We start from the raw sequence: 15,357 nt of genomic DNA, 5'->3' as shown, positions 1-15,357 counted from the left end.
AATAACGATAACTGCAGATTTTGCAATGAACTGGAAGAGAGCGAAACAGCTGCTATGTTCGTGCCCTGCATTACCTATAGCACGAATGAAATTCTTAAAAACGTTACAGTATGAGAAGTGGGAATGTATCTCGCGATTAGAGCTTTAGAGTCTACTTAGATTAGCAAAAGGCGCAGACTTATTGCAAATTGTCTACTACAGAGAAACGTTTAGTAGGTCTAGCTCCACCTGGCACCACTACAGACCAATAGATCTACTATATGTGATGGCTTTCAGCCAGCCAGGTCAACCAACCTATCCTAATAGTTAGTAAGTAAATACTTCAAATTCAACTGGCAGTATCGCGCCGACAAATAAATATTTTTTGACGTATGAGAACGTGGATTTTGCAGAGAAAGAGTTGTACTTTAAATTACTGTTACGACTTTTATATAAATTCTGAGTACATATATCGAAAAACCATGACGGAAAGAATAATGAAATGTTGTCTATCGTGGTACCGTTACTTTGTTCTCAGCGAATTTGACAATGAGTGACATCGTATTAGCACTGGCATCTCGGAGTTTTAGTTCTTTCTTCATGACATTTTTCTAGCCTGTTCTAATTAAAAGTAGTGTTTATAGTTTTGTAAAATATTCATTTTTTAAAAATTAGTTCAATAATTCACTCAGATTTATTTAGCTTTACTTTTTTTAACATCTGGCCGCATTGCCCGCGATTGCAGTTGATGTTGGTGTTCTTCTGCTTTCGGTAGTCAAATCTCTCTCTCGCTATTGTAGTGTTGCCTAGCTTTGGATATAAAAAACCACTAAAATGCCCATTTAAAGGAAATGAAATACCAAATTTTTATTGAATTACTTAAAGAACTTTGTAAGTGAGAAAAATTGTCTTTAAAATGTGGGTTTTTTTAATTAAATGTGTTATAGTTATATACAATTTAATTTATGAGTTTTTTCTTAAGCGAACGACTTTTTTGCTATATTTGAGGTTACGTAACAAGATAAGGTACTCTTTTTATAAAAAACGTCGTTATGGCTTCTTCAGTATTTTCTAGTATTTTGTTGCTTATTTTAACTATGAATACACCTCTTGATGCGCTAGGTCCCACTAAGGATTTAGGACCGGAAGAAGCGATTGCACCTATATGGTTTTAGTTCGCATTTAGTAAATTCAAACGCTTTTTAAAATGTGTAAAAAGCTGTTGAATATTAAAAAGGGTTGAGTGAAGAACGTTTAATATTTTTGCATAACCTTAAAAGGAGTAAAAATTAAATTACACTAATTAAACACTAAAATCTTCTCAGAGTGACATTTTTTAAGCTACTTTTGTTTAATAATATAGTTGTTTTAACTGACAGTTTTGGTAGCTTTAAATTAAAAAAAGAAACAAACTTCAAACTTAAACATTTTCGCATTTTGGGTAAAAAAAAGCACTAAATTTATTGCGAAGAGCAATGGTTGGCAACACTGCACAACTCAGCAAATGTGACGTCACGCCGAGCAATCTTTTTTCTATCATTCTTGTCCAAAAATTGTGTTTTTTACACTTTTTAGCACTTTTACACTTTTAAGCAGAAATATTCCAAAAACGCGACTTTGCAACATATCAAAATTCTTTGGAAAAACCGTTGACTGGCTTTTGGTTTTAAAAACCAAAACTCAAATTTCGATGGCCTGTATCGACCGTTGAGAGAAATTGAGAATAATTTTTGGAATCAAATTGGACTTTTTTAGTTGGGATATTAATTACACAGCATCTCACAGCGTTTCAATAATATTTAGACTTACCTCAATTATTCAAGTTTTCTCTGCGGGGCGGTACTTATTTATTTATTTATTTATATATATTATTCATTTATATAAACCAAGTTGACAGCTATTGTGCAAAATCCGATTTCAATCTAAGTTTTGTTTAAATAGCTGAAATGTGCAGGCATTTTAAAGCACATTCAATGTGTATGTATGTGTAAGGATATGCAATAACACACGCAAATACATATGTATATGTGTGTATGTACGTTAGTATATCAATTTCAATGGTGAAAATAACAATGAACAACAACACTTCCCAGCCATTTAAATGAACTTGCGTCGGAGCCGAATGCAGTTTATTATGCAATAAATTGGCTGACGCACACGTAAAAGCGTTTAAATGGAAATGGTCAACAATAATATGCGGTTTTGCATTCAAATTGTAGAAATAAATTTAATGTGGTAATCAATTCGATTAAAATGATCAATAATTGGTTTTGTTTTTATCTTGGCATTAAACTCAGTTAAGTCGTATTATACAGAAACTTTCGAATTGGAGTTTATTTTTTAAATTTATGAGGCACACATTTATATAAGAGAATTCATAATTTGTTTATTGGCATTGGCAGTGGAGAGTCTACAGTTTATGAACGATAAATTTTACTCTCTAAATGTACATGCAGGTGATTGCTTAAGAGATTTCTTTACACTATTTTATTCCATTTGTGGAACAACATCAAGTCTCACGCCACAAACAGGAGGAGGAGCTCGGCCAAACACCTAAAAGAAGTGTACGCGCCAATTATTTATTTAATTTTTTTTTAATTGGAGCTCTCTTCCGGAAATTTCAAGATGTATGTTTTTAAGACTCTTTCAAATGTGACGCCTAGATGCACTGAATAATTCCTGTACAGTGCCTTTTTATGTCAGCCTTCATATTTGTCACGCAGACAGATGTTAAAATGTAAGTAAATCACAACTTCTGGCTTCTATCCTATTATTTTAAGATAATTATACACCGAAGAAAACAAATATAACTTAGAAGGATCGGGTGGAACGTCTCATCACCTCAATGGGCAGTATGCGCTAAATGGAAAAAATGAAGAAGGCCGCAAAAAAAATTCTTAAAAATGTCAAACTTATATATCCACGTCTCATCACCTGTTATGATGCGCTGGCAAAAAGTTGGATCCGAATTTACTTGCTCAGGCACGTCTTCAGCCACCTTCTTCCGATGAATTTTTTGAAAGAAATTCAACTCTCTTGGAACGAGACGAGCAGCCACGCGTCTCTTGCCCGATTCATTTTGTAAGATGTTGCGAATTGATTTGTGAGATACGCTAAGGTCACGAGCTACCTCCCCAAACCTAAATGATGGTTTTCCAGCACCATTTCCTCTTTTCATCGTTTTCATCTGTCGAAGACGTTGATGATCGACAAGATCGGTGCAAATCTTCGACGACTTCCCGGTCCTCTGCAAAAGCTTTAAATCACTCGTAGACTCGTGATTTGGATAAAGCTCATTCTCCATAGGTTTTCTGCAACATTTTCAACGACACGAAATTCCGTTCAAAACACAAAATTTAAGACACATTCTTTGTTCGATATTTTTATCCGTAGTGAAAATCGCAGAGCAAACCTGAAGTTGACTATTATAATTGAATGCCAAAAACAAGCTAATTGACAGATCACGCTTAAACTCTGCGACACTATAGAGGACAACGATCCGAAGCACCCCTCCATGGTTGTCAAAATGTGACTCATCTGCAACTGCCCTAAGCTAATCCAAACACTCGCTTGATCTCAATATAACCGAGCATGTTTTAATAAAAATTGTCCGGAAAGAAAAGAAAAGAAATTTTTCAGAACACAAACAAACTGAAGGAAGCTCTGAGAACCGAATGACATAATATAATATTTCACCAGACATATGCCAATCTGTATGAGCTATGCCAAGATGTTTAATGCAAAAATAAATAGCAAAGAATTCGCCACTAAATACTGATCAGGGAGTTTTCTTTTTTGAAATATTATATTTGAAAAACATTAAATTTTGTACGTTTGGACGTGAATTCTATGTTGTTATTTTTATTTCACAGTATAAACATTTTAACGTTTTTTCGAAAGTTGATTAATTCACAGTTCTGTTTCAATGTTGAACAGTGAGTACGTACGATTAAGCGTTTAACCCAATGTATGTATGTAGAGACAAAGAATAATTCAAATAACGGATCTAAGCAAATACGTTTATGCTCGTACGAAATTTATAGACGCAGATGTTTTTAACGAGCCTCTAAGATAACACATGTATAGGGTCTTGCAAAAGAGAGTAAAGCAAGCTATTTGCGGGCCACTACGACTATATTTTTTTTTTATTTGAAACACCTACAAACATATACATTAGGGCGGGTCGATTTAAAAATCGCTCATTGCTCTGTGAAAATCGTATTCTAGGGATCAAAATAAGAAACTTTGCCGAAGGAACCATACCTCTAAAACGAATTCTGATGTCCCCCAATTTCAAAATATCACCATTTTTGGCCTTTACATGAAAAATCAGCTTAATGGCTATGTTTTTTCTTTATTTTTATTTATTTAAATATAATAATATCTATTTTTTCTCTTAAGAAATTTATTTAGTCAGAACATATGTAAATGAAAAAATTAATTTAAGTGAGTTGCAGAAAAGAAACTAAAAAGATCGACCCAAATTGAGGGGACATCAGAATTCGTTTTAGAGGTATGGTTCCTTCGGCAAAGTTTCTTATTTTGAACCCTAGAATATGATTTTCACAGAGCAATGAGCGATTTTTTTGCCTCCCCACAAATCGACCCGGCCTAATATACATGTTTTCCATTATAAGGGTTTTGCAGAAGTGGCGTCTATATGTCGGTAACGAGTAGTTCATATGCGGTATCATCGTCCCTGACATTTGTCAAGCAGACATTTTGGAAATGGTTGAATGTCATTATTGCGAAATGATTGCGTGATTGGTTTTGTTTGGTGAAATAATCGTCTGAATGAGTTGATAATTCAAAGGTTGGGGAAAATTTTCTGCAAACTGATTCTGTCGAGTATAGAAAAATGACTAGCAGACGTACTGCACGTTCTGTTGATATCTCGACGATCTCAACAATTAGACATTCATGAATCGTTTGATTGGCGGTTCTCATCGGCGGTGCAATCGTTTGGTAGAGGTGTTCATGATGAAATTTTGAATGACGTCAGTTTTCGCATTTAATTGAGAATATTTTGAATAAGAATAGCCTTGAATAAGAGAACCTAAAAATGTATATATTTTTAACTTTAAAACCCTTTTTTCCATGCTTCAATTGCTTCTATTTTATCCAAAGAAACTTTAACTTTGAAAAACAAAGAACAAATTGTCCACGATTTCTTTCACAATAGTTTTTTTGATTCATTCATTCTGTAGCAGCCTGAAACGCACAGTGTTGAGAGAGTGGGCAAAATAGAAAATAATTGATGCTTGAATTTGATAGAAAAAATTATGGGTTTCTTTATTACTGAAAATTGGGTAATTTAAAAACATGCTTGCATTACTTTCGTTTAGAAGCTTGAAATTGAATGATGGAATTGAAGAAATTTTTGATTGTTGAATTTCTTTTGAAAATAAAAATTTTTTATTTGATAACAAACTGCGATTTATTTTTTGTTTTTGCTTCTGTTTCTGTTTTGTGTTAGTCTTGATATTACGTAACTTTTTTGTAAGCTTGAAGTATTTCCTTAATGACTACGTTACGAGAGCAATGTTACTTTCAAAACATTATAAGAAAATAATAAGAAAACAGCAAATGAAAATTTTCGTCAGAAAAATACAAAACTTACCACAATAACTTCCAAAATTTTTTGCTCAGTACAAGGGACAGTCTGTTTATTCCAAACAAAAAAGTGTTACAAAAATTTTTAAATTGTAAATTTCAGATTCTCCACTTCAGGTCGGTAGAAAGGAACACCAGCGACAGGTGTCATAATAAAATATTTTTAAACAAAGAACACAACAAGCAATGAATGAGGTTGATATGGCAACATTGCGATCAATCACAGGACATACTCGCAGAGGTCGTATACGAAACAAAGAGATTAGAGAGATATCCGACACGCAAGAGATTATTAGGGGGAGTCGAAGACGAAGAAGAGAATGGAACATTTACGTGTTATGCATACCTCCCACCCGAAGGCCCTCCACAACAACATTCAAACCCGTTTTAATTATTTTTCGCGTTCATTATTTATGTTCATTATTTCTTTTGTATGAAAGTATCTAGTGCAATTGAAAATTTGAAAAGGCTGAGCCAAGGAGCACCAAGAGAATTGGTGGCTCCTAAAACACTTAGGCTAAAAAGCCCATTGTATATAACTCAATTGGTGTATGGGCAAAATTCGCAACACTCTCCAGAAAATTGTATGAAAAACCAACGTGATTATTAAGTCGCTTCAAGTTTGCACTTTAGTTTACTAAAATTTAATGTACCATAAAACTGCATATCTGAAAAAAAGTTTTCATTAAAAGCCTTAGAATGTGCAACACTTTCAAAAACAAAAAAAAATTAAAAAAATCAACGGGATTTGTATCCAACTTCAAACTTGCTTTTTATTATATTAAAATTTAATAAGCTATAAAACTGCATCCAAAAACATTTTCCAGAAATTTTCATTAAAAAGTCCAGAATCGGAATGCAAAAATTGGTGAATTTTCTTAATTTTTGTTTTAAGTTTGAAGCTCTTATATACAAGGTTTTTTGCTAGAAAATGAGCTATACTTTTATAAAAAAAAAATAAAAATAATGAGCAATAAAAAAGTCGAAACATCTTCATCGTGCCATCATTTTTCGCGAGCCGTACTTGCACATTAAAACAAAAAAAAATACCAACAAAATTGTTTACTTTGCCCTTTTCGAAATTTAATATTTAAGTATTTTTTAAGTGTGCATTAAGGATTTCATTTCATAAGCAAGGAAAGCCGCGCGCAACCACTACTAAATAAATAAAATTCGTATCTCGTATTTGAACTTTAAACAAACTTTGTATTCGTACAAACGTTTCATTGCGATTAATTGCGATTTGCGCAATTTCGTTTTGATTTTAGTCAATAACTGACAGCAGTTAATGCCATAACTGTACAACCGATCAGCTGGTTGCCAAGTGCATACAACCGCAGGCTTGACTCATGACAGAAACTAATAAATACAAGACTTCTTACTGTTGGCCAGATAAATATTTTGCGGCGATGGTTTCTATCTTAGAAATGCCTTACTCGTAAGGTAACCCAGTAATACTATTTCGATTTTCATAAGAACACACAAAGCTCTTACATTCAAAGTGAACAAAGAGATAATTAAATATAGTTACTGAGAAGATAATTAAATACATTCACTGAGGAAAGAGAAAAGGCGATCATACGAACATTAGCCCAGTTATCCGCTCTAATGGTTGTAAGCGGCTAAGAAGCAAATTGCCAATGGCACGTCAATTAATTAAGCTGCAACGTTTCTGCTTCTATTAAGCTGTGTATTTATGCTTGGGTACTTATATATGTATATACGTATGAATGTATGTGTGAGCAGTCTGCTTATTAAATAAAGATACCTGGTTGACCGCCGAAGCCAATAATAGGAGTAACGTAGTAAAACGCAGTCAAGGAGACTAGAAGGAATGTAAATATATTATATAAGGCGTGAACAGATTGGAGGTACTTCTTCCCGTAGAGTGTTTTTGACAGATCACGCCCAACTACCGTCAAACTACATAAATATTTTTTTCGATATTAATTGGAATTTCATCATGAAGAAATTTACGTCTCAACAAGGTTTACAAATCGTATAACTGTGTTACGAAAGCCGACGCTCTGTGAAATAAGTTCATCTCCCGCTCAGGCCCATTTATAGTGTTCAATGATAAAACCCATTTTTGGCTATATAAATAAGCAAAATTTGTTGTATTTGGGCTGATGAGCAACCCGAAGCCATTCAAGAAGACCCATGATATCCATTGAAAACAATCGTTTGGTGCGGCCCATGGGCAGGAGGAATCATCGCCCAATATTTCTTCAAAGACGAGGCTGGCGCCAATGTTACAGTGGATGGCGAATACTTTCGCGCCATAATAAACGACTTTCTGATGTCGAAAATTGATGCGCGTGATCTCCACAACAATTAGTTCCAACAAGGTGGCGCTATTTACCGCCAAACAGCCCGCTGACCTCAGAGAAAACAGAGCTAATCCTTCTAACCAACAGACGTATCCCATTAGAAGTAGATATATAAAAGTTCTCCATGCCACCTTATCGACAAAAAGTGTGGTCAAATACCTAGGAGCGCAATTAGACACAAGGTTAACTTACTGGTGGCACATAAATCATGCCACAAGAGCTGCCAAAGGAAGCGGCGTGTTAAGTACGCTCATAGAGAACCTTGGTGATCCAACGCAAAATAAGCGAAAACGTTTAAAGGACACGACGAACTCGATTATTTTATACGGATGCGAAATATGGGCCGATTCGCTAAGGGTGCAATGCCGGCGGAAAACTCTGCAATCGCACCTGCGCTCTCAGAGTGGCTTCTTCATACAGCTATCTGCGGAACCATCCCTATAGATATTCTAGCACAACAGCGCAAACGGTGATGGGAGGCAGGAATCCCAGTACCATGCTTCTCCGATATTAGAATTGAAACGCTCACACTTTAGCAGGCTAGATGGAATCTGAATGATACGGTAGATGGACAGCGAGACTACATACATACATAATTGGCGCATACACCATTTTTGGGTGTTTGGCCGAGCTCCTCCTCTTCTTGATGTTGTTCCACATATGGAGGGACCTACAGTTTCAAGCTGACTCTGAACGGCAGATATTTTTATGAGGAGCTTTTTCATGGCAGAAATCCACTCGGAGGTTTGCCATTGCCTGCCGAGGGGCGACCGCTATTAGAAAAATGTTTTTCTTAATTTTGGTGTTACACCGAGATTCGAACCGACGTTCTCTCGGTGAATTCCGAATGGTAGTCACGCACCAACCCATTCGGCTACGACGGCCGCCTAATACCCGATCTAATAAAGTAGGTAGAAAGAAAGCACGGTGGGGTAAACTATTGCCTCACACAGTTTTTATCCGGACATGGGTCCTTTCGCAAGTATTTGTGGGGAATAGGAAAAGTAAGCCTACCAAACTGCATATACAGAGATAATGAGTATGATGATGCGGAGCACACCTTCTGAAAGTGAACGAGAGGTGGACCATAGAGAGAACAGCTCTGCAACGAGCTATTGATGTACTTATACCTGAAGAAATAATCGAGAAAATGATGATAGACGAAGAAAAATGGAATGCCATCGCAAATTTCGTGGACGATATTATCCGCAAACAGAAGCTTGAAATGGAAACTTATCCTGAAGGGCCTTGAGCATAGGTTTCCCAAAACAGACGACCCTGGAGACGCAGGGCGAGTAAGTGAGTGTTCTTTTTAGGACGCCGACTTGCCCCTCTACCTCAAAGCAATGCGGAAGCGGTCCCGCCAAAAACAACAACAACAATGTGGGTCTAACAAACAATAAATGTGGGTCTAAACAAAAATAACAACGATTTTCCAATCATTGAATTTTCAATTAAAAATCCGATGTTTCTAAATTGAGCACCCTCTACATAGGTACACGGCTTGGTATACATACAAACATTGAACATTATATAATACGCACGCTTGCATTTGTCTGATGTTAAGAACAATAAATTATTTGGTGCTTACAACTTGGAGCCTTTCCGCAACGTGTCGCAGGTATTTAATTTTTTTTCTAACCAAAAATATGCTCTGCAGTTTCCCGTTGTCGTTGTTTTAGTAAGAACTTTTCCACAGCTATAATGCATTCGAATATTTTCCACTGCCTCTTCCACATTCTTTATTCTAGATTGTTTTTGTTTTTTGATTTTACATTCCCTAGAATTTGCATCAAACAGACAGCCTTCCGACTGTAATCTGATATGCAAACGCACACTCTGCACACATTTTCCCGCTACCTTATTATGATACATTTTCTTTTATCATATTTATGTCTGTACGTATTTTTCTCACTTTATTATTCACTCATGTCACTAAGAGTCTTAATGGTCTTTTACTGTTACTGGTAATACCTCCGATGACTTTGCTTTTATCACTTAACTACGTAAATGCATACTTTTGAGTTCCGTAACCATTTTCCATACAGTTTTTTATGTATCACTGCTTATGTCTGTCTACATTAAACTGGTTTTAGTCTAAGCTATGCCGGTCACTGAATGACATTAGAGTAGACATTTACGGTTTTGTTTTGAGCTCTTCTGTTTTAATAATTCCACTTTTTTACCTCTTCGTGTAAAACCAAAATTAACTAAATTAGAAGAAAAACTATTACAGCCAAAAACACAAAACAGATGTTATGTCACTTTCTGACGCCACATACCCGCAGGTCATTACCATGTCCGAAATATACTTCACAAAGTGAATGACGGCAGGTTAAAACGGGATTTAGCTGACAAGCTGACTTGGAGTCGCAGTTGTTACCGCTTGACAATCACTGTGACTTAGAATTACTTATGTAGAATATCGTTCCGAGCCAGCTGGTGTCTACTTAGGCATGCCTAAGTAATTGATGCGGTTGAATGCTTGACTAACGGTACTGAAAACGTTCAATCAATGCTCGAAATACGAAAAAAGTAGTTTGATAGTGTCCATTGAGTTGGAAAGGGTTAACTCTTTCAATATATTTTTTGTATTTAGCTTAGGGTAATGAATGGTGCAGCACGGAGGTACGTCAGGGAACAAAATTCAACTTGAAACGAAACCTCAATAAAAATTGAAATGTGTGCTGACAAAGTAATACGACGTCTTGGACGCCTTTACATTCTCTGTCATTTTCACTGTTCTTCATTTTCATGCATCACCGCAAAATGAAGAGCAGTTTCATCCAAGTCTATATGTTTTTATTTATTATATAAGACAAGTTTACGATGCGTTTTAGTACGCTTTTGTATTTGAGAGTTCAAACTTGCCCATCATTTCATGGTTTTAAGAAAAATGCTATTTATGATTTTTAAGAACGATATAAAGAAATGTTTTTCCTTTACGAATTTCTTGCTCTTCGCGGATGATTCAACAATTTTGTCATCTGTTAAGCACTCAGCGAAAACAATCGAAGTTAGCCGGCGTGTTATTAGTCGTAGTGTCGCACAGTGGTCCGGCGACCGGACAAAATTCAATTTTTCAACATTTTTGAAATAAAAATTTGATAATGCAGATGTTTTCTTAAATATTCAAGGCAGATTTCCTGAAAATATTACTTAATTTAACAAATTTTTCATCGTAGTTTTTTGACTTTAAACATGAAATTGTATGCAAATTGCACTTCATACAAGAGTTTCATTTTCATGTCTGCAAATAAATATTACCATTTGATTGTTAACCAAATATTGAAAAAACAAAAGATAATTGAATATATTAGCGGAAACAGTAATAATTCTCTTAAGTTGTGGTACAAAATCTAATTTTTTTTTTTTTAAATTTCAAAATTTTTCGAAATTTTTTTTTTTAAAGATCATTTTTTCGAGTGGTCCACACCGGTCCACTTGAAATCGACATGAGTGATGTAGCCACATATTTCAACTATGATTTCAAACTGAAACCTGTTGCGCAAATTAAAAATAATGTCGCTTTTGTGCATTTACCCACAGGCAAAACGTTACATATGGTTTATGCAATTTTGTGTAAAAGACAGAAAAGACATCACAGACCCCATCAGCATTAAGAGACAACTAAAAAAAACAAAAAATTTATTAAAAAAACAAAAAAATTTTTTAATATTATTACAATATTAATATGATATATGTATATATAACACTATATACAATAAAATTATATATAATAATATAACATTTTTATCTGTCACTGGAGGAACGGGCATAAGCCGATTAGAATATTAACGAAGCTTCAATACCATGATGATAGTGTGAAAGAATTGAAAGATCAGATTTTCAAGATTGTTAGTAATGTTTGTGAAGATATTAATAGAAAATTAGAACGATCTAACGGACATTGGGGTCGCGTATTAAACGAGAATGCATCTTGGTTAGCTGAAAAAATTGATTTTCCCTTAAACGACAACTTTAAATCCTCTTGATTTTCAAAAAAAGTTCTTGCGCTTTTAAATTTGAAAAATTATCCAGCCTCAGAAAACAGCTCATCAGAAACCGAGGATGCTGAATCATAAAAAAAAATTAAAAATGAAAAACAAAAAAACAACTAAATATCCAAAAAAAAATTAAAAACTATTGTAAAACAAAAATTTAAAAAAAATAAAAAACAAAAAAAGTCTAAACACAAACAAAAAAAGATGAGGAGAGAATAACCTTACCGTAAACCTCCACGTGGTACTCTCTGGGGTCGTGAAAAATGTAAAAATGAACTCAACAGCTAATTACGGAAGTAAAAATGTATTTATAGTATTCAATGAATTTAAAATTTGCTAAAACTAAGGTCAGATTCGTCATCACTGATTCTTAAAACCTCTAAATATATATTTTCAGCTTAATTAAATGAGCTTTTGAATTTTGTCCGCCAACGCCTTCTGGTCGGACCACTGTGCGTCGCCCAGGGGCTAAAGGCCGACCATTAACAAATTTAAAACCATTTGCGCAAACATTTTACGCAAAAATAAATGATTTTCCTCTCCCAAACTAGCATAATTAACAAAATTTTACTAATGTTCTAGAGCTTCAAATAAGAGTGCATTGCCTTAAATCTAAGAAGAAATCGATAACTCTAATGGATATTACCCTTACCGGGTAATGATTTATTAACTCTGTCCCACGATCCCTAAGCATTTTGCATGCATGCAGGATCGCAAAGAGTTGTGCCTGAAAAACACTAGCAATACGAGCATTAGTACTTGGTCTTCCAATAGAACGATTTTCCCATACCTGCCCAACCAACCAAGGTTCGAACTTCGGCATTTATAAATCCAACGCCAGCTTTACTTCCGAACACCCGAAGAATGTGATTGAATTGAAAATTTACTATAATCTCAACTTTCTACACAGCCTAGAATAGCTTTAAAGCGGCAGAAGGTTACAATCCTCGTCGCTTAAGGGGTGCCGAGATCGAAGGCTTAGGGTATTATCAGCAATTTTTTTTTAAATAAAAACAATGAAAAGCGATATATTTGTAGGTTTTTTATTTAACTTCTTTTACATACATAAATGAAAATTTTTTTTTTAATTTTAAAGTTTTAAAAATGGCGCGGAAGTTGACCTTCCCGAAAAATTGGATATGGACGGTGTTGTCCATTTGGGTTCTTCTTTTTATCTAAAACAAAAAAACAAAAAAAAATATTAATCAGTATGACTGTAGCTATGTCCCGTACCAGAAAAAAAAGAATTGACAAAATGACGCGGGTTTGAATCTGACACTTTAAAAATCGTTTTTTTTCAGTTTTTTTAATAAAAAAAAAACGAAATAACTGAAAAGATTCTAGTACGGGCGATAGCCATTGGTATTGTGAGCAACATACATACATATTAAAATTTCAAACGATTCGGTTGAATAGTTTTTTTATTTCAACACCAGGCCAAAAAAATCGTTTCGAGATAAATGAGTTTAAAGTTTGAGGTACAGGAGCGCGCGGACCGCGCTCTACCTACATAATTAATGGGCTGTAGAAGCTATAATATTGGGAATTTTCGCATGAAAATTTCATAGTATATTTTTAAGATACTATACGTTCGAAATATCGAAGCAACAAAAAATCGGTTTTTTTTTAATTTCTAGACCACCGGGTCTACTTGAGAGCTTAATGTAGTTATCGATGGTCTTCGTGTAAATGAAGTCGTCTCGCAGGTGCTCTGGGAGCTACTTCGTTCTACTCTTGATTACCATCAAAGCCTTTTGTATCGGTCCTTTAATCAAATTAGACTGCAACGACAATGATATAAATGGAGCATACATCCTTCGTCAGGTATTTGGCGGAGCATCTTGCTCAGTTTATGGTACGTATCACGATTACGCCGCCTCCGCGTGATTGATGGATACTGTGAGGAGCAAGTGTTGTTCATGGCATATTTATCATACCTGCCGAGGGGCGACTGCAATTAGAAAAAAAATGTCTGTCTTTTTGAGTATTTATATATAAGGATGTATGTGCCACATGTTCGTAGTGGCAACGGGCTCAAGACCACTCGCAACACTACTCTGCTATGGCGAGTGTAATTAAGTAATTTGGAAGTTAAGGAATGGATAGGAGAAATAATAACAAATAAGTCACTTGTGATAAAATGAACTAAACTCTATTTTTTCATTGTTTTTGTATCTAAACACACAAAGAGGGTAAAGGTGGCGATATCACCAAACCTTATCTTTTGAAAGCGTTCACGTTTCACAGGGATAAATTCTCGTTCTTCATGCAAAACAGCTAAAGAGCAAAACTGAGATTTCAGATATTTTCTTTTTATTTAAGCTTGAAATTAAAATGAAGCTAAAAAGCGTAATTATAACTTTACTTTGCTCTAGTTGATATCTCATAATTTGATAGTATCCATTCGATGCCAGTACTATAAGTACTTACGCTCTACTTCGAATCTAGCGAATAGCTTTGGATTTGTAAAAGAAAATGTGTATGTATGTATAGAAGCTGTAAATGTATACGCCAACTCGCTGAGTACTTTCCACTTGCTTTCGCTAAAACACTGTTTTCATTGAGATATAATATTATTTCCTTGTACAAAAACAATTCTCCTCAGTACCGAAACCTTAAACTTGCAGCCCAAAAGTTTGCTTTGCAATGGCAACGAGATAAAAACAAATTCTTACTTATCAGTTTCCATCTGTTCTTTCGCTTACAAATAAGTGTCATTAAATTGTTTAAGCGAAAAGTGGAGCAGCATAAAAACTATGATTGTTCCATTTACACGGCTGGCATACGAGATTCAAATAACTATAATTTCATTAGGGCCCCAAAATACAATAACAAATAAATTCAGTGTACAACAAATGCAACGAATAGAGAGAGACAAGAAAATAATAACAATTTATGCTATGTGACTTACTCGTATATAAAACGAGAGATAGAAGAAGAAACACATTAACAGTAGGAGAAACATATTAACAGACATTGGCCGACTATGCACCGTAGACCAGGAAAATCAAGTTTAAGGTCGGAGAAATAAATATAGCAAGTAAAAAAAACGGAAGACTGTCATTACGAGTAAAAGTACAATGTAATTTAATGCATTCTCTCCTGTGCAGTTGGCGCGGTAAGGGAATAAAACATGGCGTGAAAATTTTAAATAGCGCTAAGATTATCATTCAAGGTAATTGTAGGCCTCGAGTGTGACCGTAAATAATTATTGCTCAAAATAATGATGAGTTGCTGATAAGTGGATGCTAGATGAAATAACTATGTCTTTTGCATAGAAAAATGTGACAAATTATGATAGAATTTGATACGATGGCAATGCCAAAATAAAGAAATATTAAGAAGTGAAGAAGGATAAATTCAGCCCATAGCACTTGGCGCTCTGCTAATGGGCTATCACGACTGGTATTGTCCTCTTTGCTAGAAGGAGG

General features: G+C 34.8%; 1 protein-coding gene across 2 annotated transcripts in view; it reads right to left on the bottom strand.

The window, feature by feature from the left end:
- LOC129244984 (uncharacterized) overlaps positions 1-15,357 on the bottom strand; it is a 101,212-nt gene that overhangs the window by 53,667 nt on the left and 32,188 nt on the right. The window lies entirely within an intron of this gene.

Source organism: Anastrepha obliqua, chromosome 1 (assembly GCF_027943255.1).
Source record: "Anastrepha obliqua isolate idAnaObli1 chromosome 1, idAnaObli1_1.0, whole genome shotgun sequence".
NCBI classification, from domain to species: Eukaryota; Metazoa; Arthropoda; class Insecta; order Diptera; family Tephritidae; genus Anastrepha; species Anastrepha obliqua.
This window is presented reverse-complemented; position numbering and strand designations above follow the sequence as displayed.